Source organism: Acipenser ruthenus, chromosome 4 (assembly GCF_902713425.1).
Source record: "Acipenser ruthenus chromosome 4, fAciRut3.2 maternal haplotype, whole genome shotgun sequence".
Classification (NCBI taxonomy): domain Eukaryota; kingdom Metazoa; phylum Chordata; class Actinopteri; order Acipenseriformes; family Acipenseridae; genus Acipenser; species Acipenser ruthenus.
In genome coordinates, this window is record NC_081192.1 from 9,198,045 (window position 1) to 9,209,585 (window position 11,541).

An 11,541-nucleotide genomic window follows, 5' to 3' on the forward strand; every position below is an offset into this window, starting at 1 on the left:
TGAGGAATCATTTGTTTATTTATAGGATATACTGGAAAAGAAATACAATGAAATGCCAATACCTAAAGTAAACTGTCACAAGGATCATCAGTGATTTACTAATGTTACCTCTTCAAGAAGAACAGAATGTGGACAGGATTTATGCAAATACAAAAAATGAGTTCTAAGGTTATTTTCAACAATGACTGTGGCAGGTAGGCTGTATATATATAAATACAGCACACGATTGAGCTACAATGACATTAAAACAGTACAGTAAGCCATAACCAGAGCATGGAAGGTCCCTTTCCTGTTACGGGCCCCTTTGATTTGATGAGTGTCATTCATAACCTGCAGCTCGGCAGCAGACAGGATGCTTCCCTTTGGAAATAAAAATGTTGCCGCTGGTTGTTTACCAGTCTATTTCCTTCAAAACAACCAAAAGATATTGTGGTATCTTTAAGTTATACACAGCATTGCAATATGGAAACATTCAAGACAACATCTGAAATTGAGGTTTGAACTATCTGTTGACTAATTCTGAAATATTCAGCTTGTGGCATTTTGACATTGTAACCACGAGTTACAATACAAATTTATTTTTATATAGCGCCCTTCACGCCAAGGCATCCCAGAGCGCTGTACAAAGTTAAAAACAAAACAGCTCATGTATACAATACACTCCAGTTATAACCAATTATTTAAAAGCACATTCAAGAAAGTATGTTTTCAATTTAGATTTAAAAGAATCCAGTGTTTCAGCCTGCCTCATGGTAATCGGAATAGCATTTCACAACCGAGGAGCACAACAGCAAAAATCTCCGTCTCCAGTTATTTTAAGATGACTTTTTGGAACAATTAAAAGTGCTACATTTTCTGATCTCAAAGAACGACTAGGAACATATAGAGTTAGTAGTTCTTGAAGATAGGATGGTCCTAAAACTTGACTGGCCTTATAAGTTATTACAGCAACTTTAAAATCAATTTGGTAGCTCACTGGTAACCAATGTAAGGACCTGAGCACTGGAGTAGTGTGTTGAGAACGACGAGTATAAGAAAGCAGTCTGGCAGCTGCGTTCTGAACAAGCTGAAGCCTTCTGAGTTTAGTGGCAGGTTTACCAACAAACAAAGAACTTCAATAATCAAGACAAGAAGTAACAGGCACAGTTTTTATTTCTTCATGTCACAGATACTGTAAGGTCAATATTCCATTCAACATGCATTATTTAGTATTACCAGAAAATGTGTCATAACATAACTCTTTGTTGTTGCTGCATGGGAATTTCCTTGTTTTCAAGATTCCAATCAGTTTTGAAACATAATGACATGGAAAGTACTTTGTAAACAAAATGTATAACTTCTTAAAATAATGGTAATAACGTACTGCCTTTAAGTTGCTTTAAGCTAGTCTGGAGAATCCCAATTGCATAGACTGAACAGCCTTCCTGATTCCATTCAAATCATGTAAAAAAAAGTAAGCAATTAAAATTAGATTTGAAACTACGTGCTCTTCAACCTAACCAACATCACTGGAGTGTTGTAAGAACAACTTTTGCAAACTCCTCTGTTTCCCCAGGGCTTCTCAAACCCGGTTCTGGGGACCCCAGTGCCTTCTGGCTTGCATTCCAACTGAGCTCTCAATTAATTAACTAAACACTTAATTGAACTAATAATTTGCTTAATTAGACCTTTTTAGTTGTCCTCAGCTCCTAAAAAGTAGTAGTTACTTACACAAAGTAGTTACTTACACAAGTGTATAGTTAACTTGAAATCTGCAGCTGTTTAAGAGCTGAAAACAATTAAAAAGGCCTGATTAAGCAAATTAGTTCAATTAAGGGTTTAGCGGTATCAAATGTAGGCAATGTCAGCAAATCCAGGTCATTGTTTCAACCATGTCTTTAATCAGGACTGCCCAGTCCCTGACCACATTCTGGCGCCTCCTTAAGACTCACCTCTTCAGACAGCACCTGTAGAACTCCTCTGTTTTTCCCCTGGGTCACTTATCACCCTTCCTTAAATGTGCTTTACATGCTCTTATCTGCCCCCTATTTTACTGCATTTAATCCTGTACTTCAGAGTACTGTAATCTGCCAAGTGTTTAATCTGTAGTATTTTGTATTTAATCATATCCTGATGTAACTATCACTGACACTGTTATCTGTTGTATTATTGAATTGTATTTTGTCACACTTGTACTTGCTTGAACCAAAGTCATTGTATTTATCTTGCTTTTAATTGTATTATTACTTGTACTGTGATACTTGAAATGTATTTGCTTACGATTGTAAGTCGCCCTGGATAAGGGCATCTGCTTAGAAATAAATAATAATAATAATTAATACATTGATTAATTAAACCCTTGATCAAGTTCTAAATTACTTAATTGTTTAATTATCCCTATTAAACCTGTAATGGAACAACAATTGAACATGAGCTGCCTACTCCTGTTTTTAAAACATATTACAGTCAGCACTCGGATATCCATTACTGCGATACACGTCAGTCGTATTTTACAGCCCTTGTATTAAGAATAAAATCAATCCTCATTATATATACAGTGGTTTGCAGAAGTTTTCACATTTTGTTGGCACCTGAGCGTACTCCATGACGCTTTCAAATTAGACTTTACATGTAGAATCTACACAAACTACTCCACATTGATAAAGTTAAAAAATGCATATAGAATATAAATAAGTAAGAATTACAGAGCAAAACAGATTAATCTCAGTTGCATAAGTATTCAACCCCTTTGCTACTGCAGCCCAAAATCAGCACAGGTGCAAATGATTTATTTGAAAGGTCACAAAATTAGTGAAATGGTTTCAGCCTGTGTGTACTCAAAGTGGTTTAACTTGTAGATAATTTACCTCAGGTATACAAAGACTTTCAAGCTGCAACTCACATAGTGATCCAACAAAGCAGCCATGAAGACCAAGGAGGTTTTGAAACAAGTCAGGGATAAAGTGGTAGAGAGGTACAGAGCAGGAGAAGGGTACAAGAACATTTCAAAGGCGCTGATTATCCCTCTCAGCACGGTGAAGTCCATCATTAAGAAGTGGAAGATGCATCATACCACCCAGACACTACCCAGGTCAGGATGTCACTCTGAAGCCAACAATGACCTTGAGAGATCTGCAGTTCTGTGTCTGAGATGGGAGTCAGTGTTCACACATCAACAATAAGCCTGTCCTTACACAGAGCTGGCCTGTATGGACGGGTGGCAAGAAAGAAGCCATTACTCAAAAAGCCTCATCTTAAAGCACATATGGAGCGAAAAAGCATATAGATGATACTGCAGACATGTGGAAAAAGGTTTTGTGGTCAGACGAGACAAAAATTGAACTTTTTGGTCTAAATTCCAAGTGTTACGTCTGGCGCAAGCCCAACACTGCACATCACCCAGTCAACACCACCCCAACTGTCAAGCATGGTGGTGGCAGCATCATGTTATGGGGATGCTTCTCTTCAGCAGGGACTGGGAAGCTTGTCTGGATAGAGGGGAAAATGGATGATGCAAAGTACATGCAAATCCTTGAGGAAAACCTGTTTGAGTCAGTCAAGACTCTGAAACTGGGGAGGAAAGTCACATTTCAGCAGGACAATGACCCGAAGTACAAAGCCAAAGCCACACTAGAGTGGCTGAACAAGAAGAGAATTAATATTCTTGAGTGGCCCAGTTAAAGTCCTGACTTGAATCCAATCGAAGATTTATGGCGAGACTTGAAGATTGCAGTCCATCGACGATCCCCCAACAAACTTATTACAACTGGAGCAATTTGCCTGTGAAGAATGGGCAAAAATTTCACCATCCTACTGTGCAAAACTAGACTCACCAAAAAGACTCATAGCAGTAATTGCTGCAAATGGTGCTTCTACTGACTTAGGGGGCTGAATACTTATGCAACCACTAAATTTCATTTTGTACATTGTCTTTGCAAGTTTTGCTGACATTTAACCTCCTCCTCATATAACAGTGTTCAATATATATATATATATATATATATATATATATATATATATATATATATATATATATATATAATTTCTGATACAAAGCTTATCTCTTCAGTGTTACAATTTATTTGAATATCCGTCAAAGCCCATATTTTTTTTTCTTTCACTTGCCAAATCAGTCTGTTTTTATTGTGCAGTTACACAGCGCTTCCTCTAGTTTCACCTGACAAAAATGCAGCCAAAACAAAGCGAACGAGACAAGCTATGCTAATATAACAGTTAATTATTAAATAGTTTTAGATACTGTGATGTATTTTTATTTTATTTATTTTTTTAATCTGTGATATTTAGTTGTTTTTATGCATTTTCATTTGCACGTGAACTCTGACATTAGGGCCTTATCGAGCACTATATTCTCATTAATGCTGACTTTGGCTACTGTTTTATTTATTTATTTATTTATTTATTTACCTTTTACTTTGTACGCAGTTCTGTGCATGGGTAACATTTTGATTTAATGTTGCTATTGGGTCGCTAACAGGGAATTTTATATACTGCTACAATATGTACCAGATTTAAAAGTATGTACTGTATTACAGTCAGCGTGTTTGCTCTTTTGGCAAGTGATATTTTCAGAAGCATATTGTTCTGAATTGAAATACTGCTGTTGAAAATATAGTACTGTATCAACAAAACTAATACAGTACATCTAAATGGAATTCTACTTATTTTAAAACACAGTCCTTCCAGCTATGTGTTTTTAATATTGTATCTTTTTCTGTGTTCCCTGAAAAACAGACAAGGGTTGGAACGGGTCAAAATGAAATAATCAGATATGTGTCACACATGTTTAACCATCACTGAAGTCAACATTTTGTAAGGTCAGATATGTGAGTGCTGACTGTAGATGGTTTCACATTTTCACTAAAACATAATGATTGTATTTGTCTGAAATCAAATTTCTTAGAGGTAAAGTAAGAGGTTTTATACTTTTCAGAAAGCATGTGTGAATGAGCCGTATTATTCAATTGTATAAAAATGGGTTAATCAATGTTTTAAAAACAATATTCCTACTTATAACCATGATTTATTAAAAGTATGATTCGTCTCCTTTTATTGTGATGAGATTATTCTGTGTTTTTTTTTTGTTTTGTTTTGTCTTGTTTGTTTTTTGTTTTTTGTTTTTATGTGAAATCAGGATCCGGCAGCATCCTGGTATCTTTGTTGTAGGTCAATGAGTGAGTCTGAACACATGAAGTGATTAGGTACCTGGATCCAGCTGCAACTCTTCATACACAGCATTGTTTAACTGATGCAAGGATGGTTGTTAGATTCTGTTTAATTTTATTTGTATTCAATGTATTACCTTTAACCTGTTGTGAAGTTTTGTAACCAAGCAAACAAAATATCACAAGAAGCCCACCATCACAGTGCTCTGTATTTGACCTCTATATTTTACATGCATATCTTTGACAATGGTTAAATGTTTAGAAAAAATTCTGAACATCTAACATTGGAAAACATTTAAATGTTTCAAATCTAAACTAGTAACATTTGTATAGTATAAAATAAAATCAACACACCAAAAGTTATTCAATAGATGGAAAGGGGGCAAGTGGCAATATTGCTAGTGCCAGTAAGAGGTAAGATATAGATTTTGAAAACCTTGCTTGCTTAATGATTATCGGGGAACTTAAAATGTTCATATCAAGCTGTGTGTGTTACTGTGCCCCATTGGACATTTTCCATTTCATCTTACTGTTGGCAGCCATTTGTTTTCCCAGAGGACAAGTGGCTCATTTTAATTCAGTCCCAAGGCACAAGTCACCTCTTAAAAAATGTTTTGATTCTTTCACACATTGTTAGTGTATCTCAAGATTTCAAAAAGCTGAATATTTCTCAGAAATAAAAATGATCATGTCCCTTGAAGTGGAAGAGTGCTGGGATGTTTTCAAGTCATTTCCTCTGTGAGACTAAACCTTTTATTACAAATTATTACAATTTTTTTTTATTCTGGTTATTCTAACCTAAGAGACGTGTGTGCTGGCAAAAGGTCAGCTGTAGGAGGTACACAGAACATCGCCATGGCAAATGCAATAATGAATAAAAGATACAAACAAGAAAATGGGCACACGCAATGCAGTATCTATGTGCTGGGAGAAAACTTGTGTATTCTTTTTTTTTTCCTTTTTTTTTATAATTTAGTTGTTGCCAATTAGTTTTTATTATTTTCTACCCAATTTGAAATGCCCAATTATTTTTTAGGCTCAGCTCACCGCTACCACCCCTGCGGTGACTCGGGAGGGGCGAAGATGAACACACGCTGTCCTCCGAAGCATGTGCCGTCAGCCGCCCGCTTCTTTACACACTGCGAACTCACCGTGCAGCCGCCTCAGAGATACAGCGTCGGAGGACAACGCAGCTCTGGGCAGCTTACAGGCAAGCCCGCAGGCGCCCGGCCAGACTACAGGGGTCGCTGCTGCGCGGTGAGCCGAGGACACCCTGGCCGACCTAACCCTCCCTCCCTCCCTCCGGGCGACGCTCGGCCAATTGAGCGCCGCCCCCTGGGAGCTCCCGTCCACGGTCGGCTGTGGAATAGCCTGGACTCGAACCGGCGACGTCCAGGCTATAGAGCGCATCCTGCACTAGCGAGTGCTTTTACTGGATGTGCCACTCGGGAGCCCCCATGTGTATTCTTTTTTATATTATGAATACAGAGCTGTAATTAAATATAATTTGTGATAAACAAGTTACAAGCTAAACCCCAACATCAGAAGCACTGTAAGTTTATATTCACACCAACATTGATAGTGTAGGTATTGTAGTCTTTTTTTTGCTAAAAAGCTAGAGTCTCCATTTACATTTGCCTTTTTAATCAAGGTAAAAGTGATAAGAGTTGATACTGATTTTTAGATTAACTGTAAACACAAAACTGGTTTTCAGTGTTGTAAGTGGACATTTTAAAGAAACAGATGTTTATTAAGTGATACAAGTATTGGGCATGTGCAGTGGTTAATAGAAACAGCAGGATTCTAGAGATTTTCAAAATAATCTGTTAAAACAGGCTTGATAAGCTGTCCCACAAACATACTTTTGAAAAACCAGTTAGAGAAAAACTGTTGTTGTGTGGAGTGCACCTACTTTACAAAGTTTGTGACATTTTATAAATGGGAGTGGTGCCAAGATGAACTGACATGACACCTGTACTCCATCTTTTACAGTGTATCTTCAATAGTCACCATGCAGCATCACCAGTGATGCGAACCATCAAGAGGGCTCTTGAATTGCCCTCCTGGGATGTTCTTCCACCCCTTTGTTTATGGTCTGGTAAAAAAGCTGGTGATCCCATATTGTATTGCATTTGAGGCTCCAAGGCTCTTTCACACATTTCAGCATTCTCTTACATGTTAACTGATGAACAATGCATCACACAACCAAACTAAAAGCATCATGATATCTCAGTGCAGGGATCATGAGGAAGAGTTGAGCTCATTGAGCTCATGCTTTAAGGATCATCAATTTGGCCTGATCCCTAATCCATGTATGCCTTTACCTGGCATAATTCCATGTGAAACGCATTATGATTAAGATATATACTGTAGATATGCATCTTGAGGATGAGTTTTTTTGTTGAGAAATGTTTCATTTTTTTATCAAAGTCTTCTAGTTTAGTCCCAAATCTTGCAATACACAGTCTATATATTTATTCTAAACTTAACAAAGAAAGTTGTTAAAAAATCTGCCAAGTTTTCAGATGATTGTGAACAAATCAATAAACAGATGATAGATTTTATGAATACATCCCATAGATTCTGTCACTTCCATCCAATTAAATACTCAAAGATAAACTGTTTTCAGAAGGTGGGCCTTACATAAACAACAATTTAATCATTGTTTTAAGAACATTATAGTAAATGTTTTTAGATTTTTGACCCCAGTATAATTCTTTAAGATTTTATCAACCCATTTATCATGCTACTCCATTGTTAGTTCGATGGAAGGACTCCTCTCCCCTTATGCTTCCTATGTTAACAATAAATAGACATAGTTTCCTGCAGTATAAAATGTAACAGTAAGGGTCAGATGGGGTTCTATTGCCTGTAAAAGTGAAAATATCAACTGCAACATAGAGATGTTTATGAGAGGTAAGTATTTTATACAATTAAATCTAAAGTATAATACATAGGGGTATATAAAGCACTTCAGTATCTGTATTCAGAGTAATTCATACAGTGTGAGAAATTCACAGAGCCTTTGTTAGCAGGATATATTTTTTTCTGAAAAGAGAACAAAAACCTTTTATGTTTCAACACAAAGAATAAACCACTTTTAAATACCTAAAAAAAACATTGTGCTACATTCCTGATTTTGTTTATTTCAAGTTAGATATAAAAACATGTACACATGAAACTTTGAAGTATGTCTTAATGCTCTCAGTGCCCTCTTCTGACAAGAAATGGTGCTTTCTAGTGTGACTTACCCTGTGTCTGTTTTTCTTTTCTGAGTCTGTAAAAAAAAAAGCCAGGTGAGTTAATAATCTCCTTTCTAATTTTTACAAAAATGTACTACTCAGCATCTGTGTTTACCATAAATGTAAAGGCATACCATTTGTAAGACAGCAGGGAGGGGGTTAATATCCTCCCTGCATAAAACATGTGCGTATGCACATTCTGTTTAATTGTTTTATTGTTAATTATCCCCTGCACCTGGTGGTAAATTAGAACCAGGTGCAGGCTATTTAAGAGAAGCAGTCAGTATGCTTGAGACTGAGTAGAAGGCTGTGTGCGGGTTCTGAGCAGGCACCATTGTAAGTACTGTGTGTATGGTTCTGTGTGTATGGTTCTGTGTGTATGGTTCTGTGTGTATGGTTCTGTGTGTATGGTTGCCGGTAAACAGCTTAGCTGTCTGGTTTGGTAGTTATGGTGATCCTGACTGTGTAGTTAGTTCTCCGAAGGAGCTAGGTGTTTGTTTTGTCTTTGTGTTTATTTAAAAAAATAGCGCAAGGGGCAACGAACTGAGAGTGAGTTGCAGCTCATTTACACATTTTAGAACATTATATTTCATGGCATTTTATTTTATACCAGAGGACTACCACTTGCCAACTTCATAACTGTAGAAAAAAAAACGATTATTTAACAAGGCTTACTATTGTTCATTGTTCAGTGATTTATCATTGGAACAGTTGTGAAAGGGAAAGTGAGCGGGTTGTAACTGAAGACATGCTATGGCAGCCAATCACTAGTGATCAGCATTTGGACAAGAATGCAGCCAATATTTCAAAAGGGGTTTATCATGTCCAGTGGATGTGTATACAGCTAAATAATATATAAGAGATACTTGAAGCTATTGCATAGTGCAACCTTACCGCAACCTACACCAACAAAAAGCCCAAGAATCATGTTTACATCCAGCAAATGCTATACCATAAATGCAAATGTAAAGCAAGGACTATGCAAGGATGATACAATAATAAGAAAAGATTGCATGCATGCCTTGCATATAAATGCAAGGGTTATGTTTGGTTGATGCAAGGGCTCTATGGCCCACACAAGAGTTACAATATTTGAACTTACAAACAGAAATCATACTACACATGAATGGAATCGTTCCTTATCCTGGCATAGTTGCATGCTTTAAACGTACATGTTATGCTACTGCAAGTCTTGCTTGATCCTAGAATAATGATTTATTTTGGTATGGGAATACAAACTATTAAGTTTGTATCCCATGTATCCTAAGTAACAGTAGTCAGGGTGTGTTCTAAAATCACCCAGAGAGTTAAGAATATACATGCAGATCTTAATGACATTAAGCAGAAGAATTACTCTTCTTCATTGATGTTTTGATCGTTTTTCCTTCTGCAGGCTTTTCATACAAATACCATCCTGCCTCTCCTGGTTCAGAAGAAGACATCCTTAGGCAAGGACTAGCTTTAAGGGATGGGGAATAACAGGTGCTAAAGAATAAGTGCATACATAGAAACTACCTATAGTTTATATTGCTTACGTTATGCAACCTTGTTTACAGCATGCTTAAATAACATTTAATTATTTACATTAGCTATAAAAATAGCCAGTACTAGTTACAGTAAATAAATAAAAATAAATACAAACACACACACAGAGTAGGTTTAAGATAGAAACACATACAAGAAGCAACCCCAATAGAGAGAGTACTTGCAACTGTTCTACTGTTAGCATGAAGCTTTCAGAAAATATACCCATTGTACTGTATGTAACATTTTGCAATACATATATACATACACAGTATAATACGAGTTGCACTTGGTACATCAGTCACGTCTACCACTATGCTCTTTTGTTTGCACAAGTAAAAGATAATTAATTCTATTCACAGCAGAAATGATCATCCTTCAGTGCAGATTAGTAAAATCAATCATTTTAACCTTAACCAGTAAATTTGCAGTCTGGGTGGAATAAACGTTTGAAAAGTATAGACTTTAACAAATGCCAAGAAATCCAACATTAAATAAATGACCAACGCTGGGATTTTGCTCTTGTTAAAAACTAAAAGCAATCAGACACTTACTTTGACCACCAAAGCATTTCTTACTAGTAGTAGCATTTTATGATTCGGGGACCGATTGCTTGTGGTGAACATAGAGCGTAAATGTAACCCGATTTGTCTGCAGTCTCATTTCTTTTGACATGCAATTTAAATGGTGTAATACAATAAAAATGTAGCTGGCAACTGGAAATAGTATATCCTGTACTAAGGCAACAGTAACTAAGTAGCGTACATTTTAAATGATGCGGTATTAAACAACTATATCCACATGTAGAAAAGAAGTAAAACACAATTCATATTTGGGAGGTCATCCACCTGTATATTATACGCAATATAAACGTAACATATTTTTAAAAAAATCTCAATTACAAACGTAGCGGTTAAATAATCTTCAAAAACACCCTCTTTACATTTTTCAACAACTCATTTAAACCCACATATTTTGCATCGTTACCTTACCTTCTATGTCCCGGGATGGATTTATCAGGTAGGCTCGAGGTGCACCTGCAAGTTCTAATCAGTGTGTGATCTTTTAAAATATCGCCATCCTTAAGAGAGTCTGAGAGAGCAATGTTTTGAAACTGCAGAGGCTGAAAGATGTGATCAGCGCCTGTGGCGACACGAGTAGATTTACTAAAAATAGCAACACAGTAGAAAGCAGGAGGGATTGCCTGAGCCAGTCAGGATAATTTACACAACGAGAGAGAGAATACATTGTGATGGGTACTTACATAAAGCTGTGCACATTCTAAACAGAAAATTCACGAATTGTCTGTGGTACCTAAAGTTTCACTGTATAGTATCATCTGTGATGTATGAAATTTGAAGTCGGTATAGTGAGCTGCTTGCTCTATCCTTATAGCAGGGCCTATTATTTGACAGCGTACAGTAACTATATATAGCATTTATATTATGCTAGAAGACTCTGAAGTGCCCTCTACAATTCATGTCACTAAACTATAAAAAAGCAGGTAGCATTTGTGTGGAATATATATATATATATATATATATATATATATATATATATATATATATATATATATATATATATATATATATAATATTTGTTGATAGATGAAA

At 36.3% G+C, this 11,541-nt stretch overlaps 1 protein-coding gene across 3 annotated transcripts in view; it reads right to left on the reverse strand.

Moving 5' to 3' along the window:
- The window catches only part of LOC117400527 (histone deacetylase 9-like), a 148,030-nt gene extending 136,971 nt beyond the window's left edge, over nucleotides 1–11,059 (reverse strand). For 2 of the 3 annotated variants that reach the window (XM_059021982.1, XM_059021978.1), the window contains exons 1-2: nucleotides 10,921–11,040; nucleotides 8,414–8,439 (exon numbers count right to left, since the gene is read on the reverse strand). The gene's annotated coding sequence lies outside the window, so the exon portion shown is untranslated. Of the gene's footprint in view, nucleotides 1–8,413; nucleotides 8,440–10,920 lie in introns of all 3 variants that reach the window. The other variant, XM_059021979.1, reaches the window with a different exon arrangement.
- Between the last annotated feature and the right edge of the window lie 482 nt (nucleotides 11,060–11,541).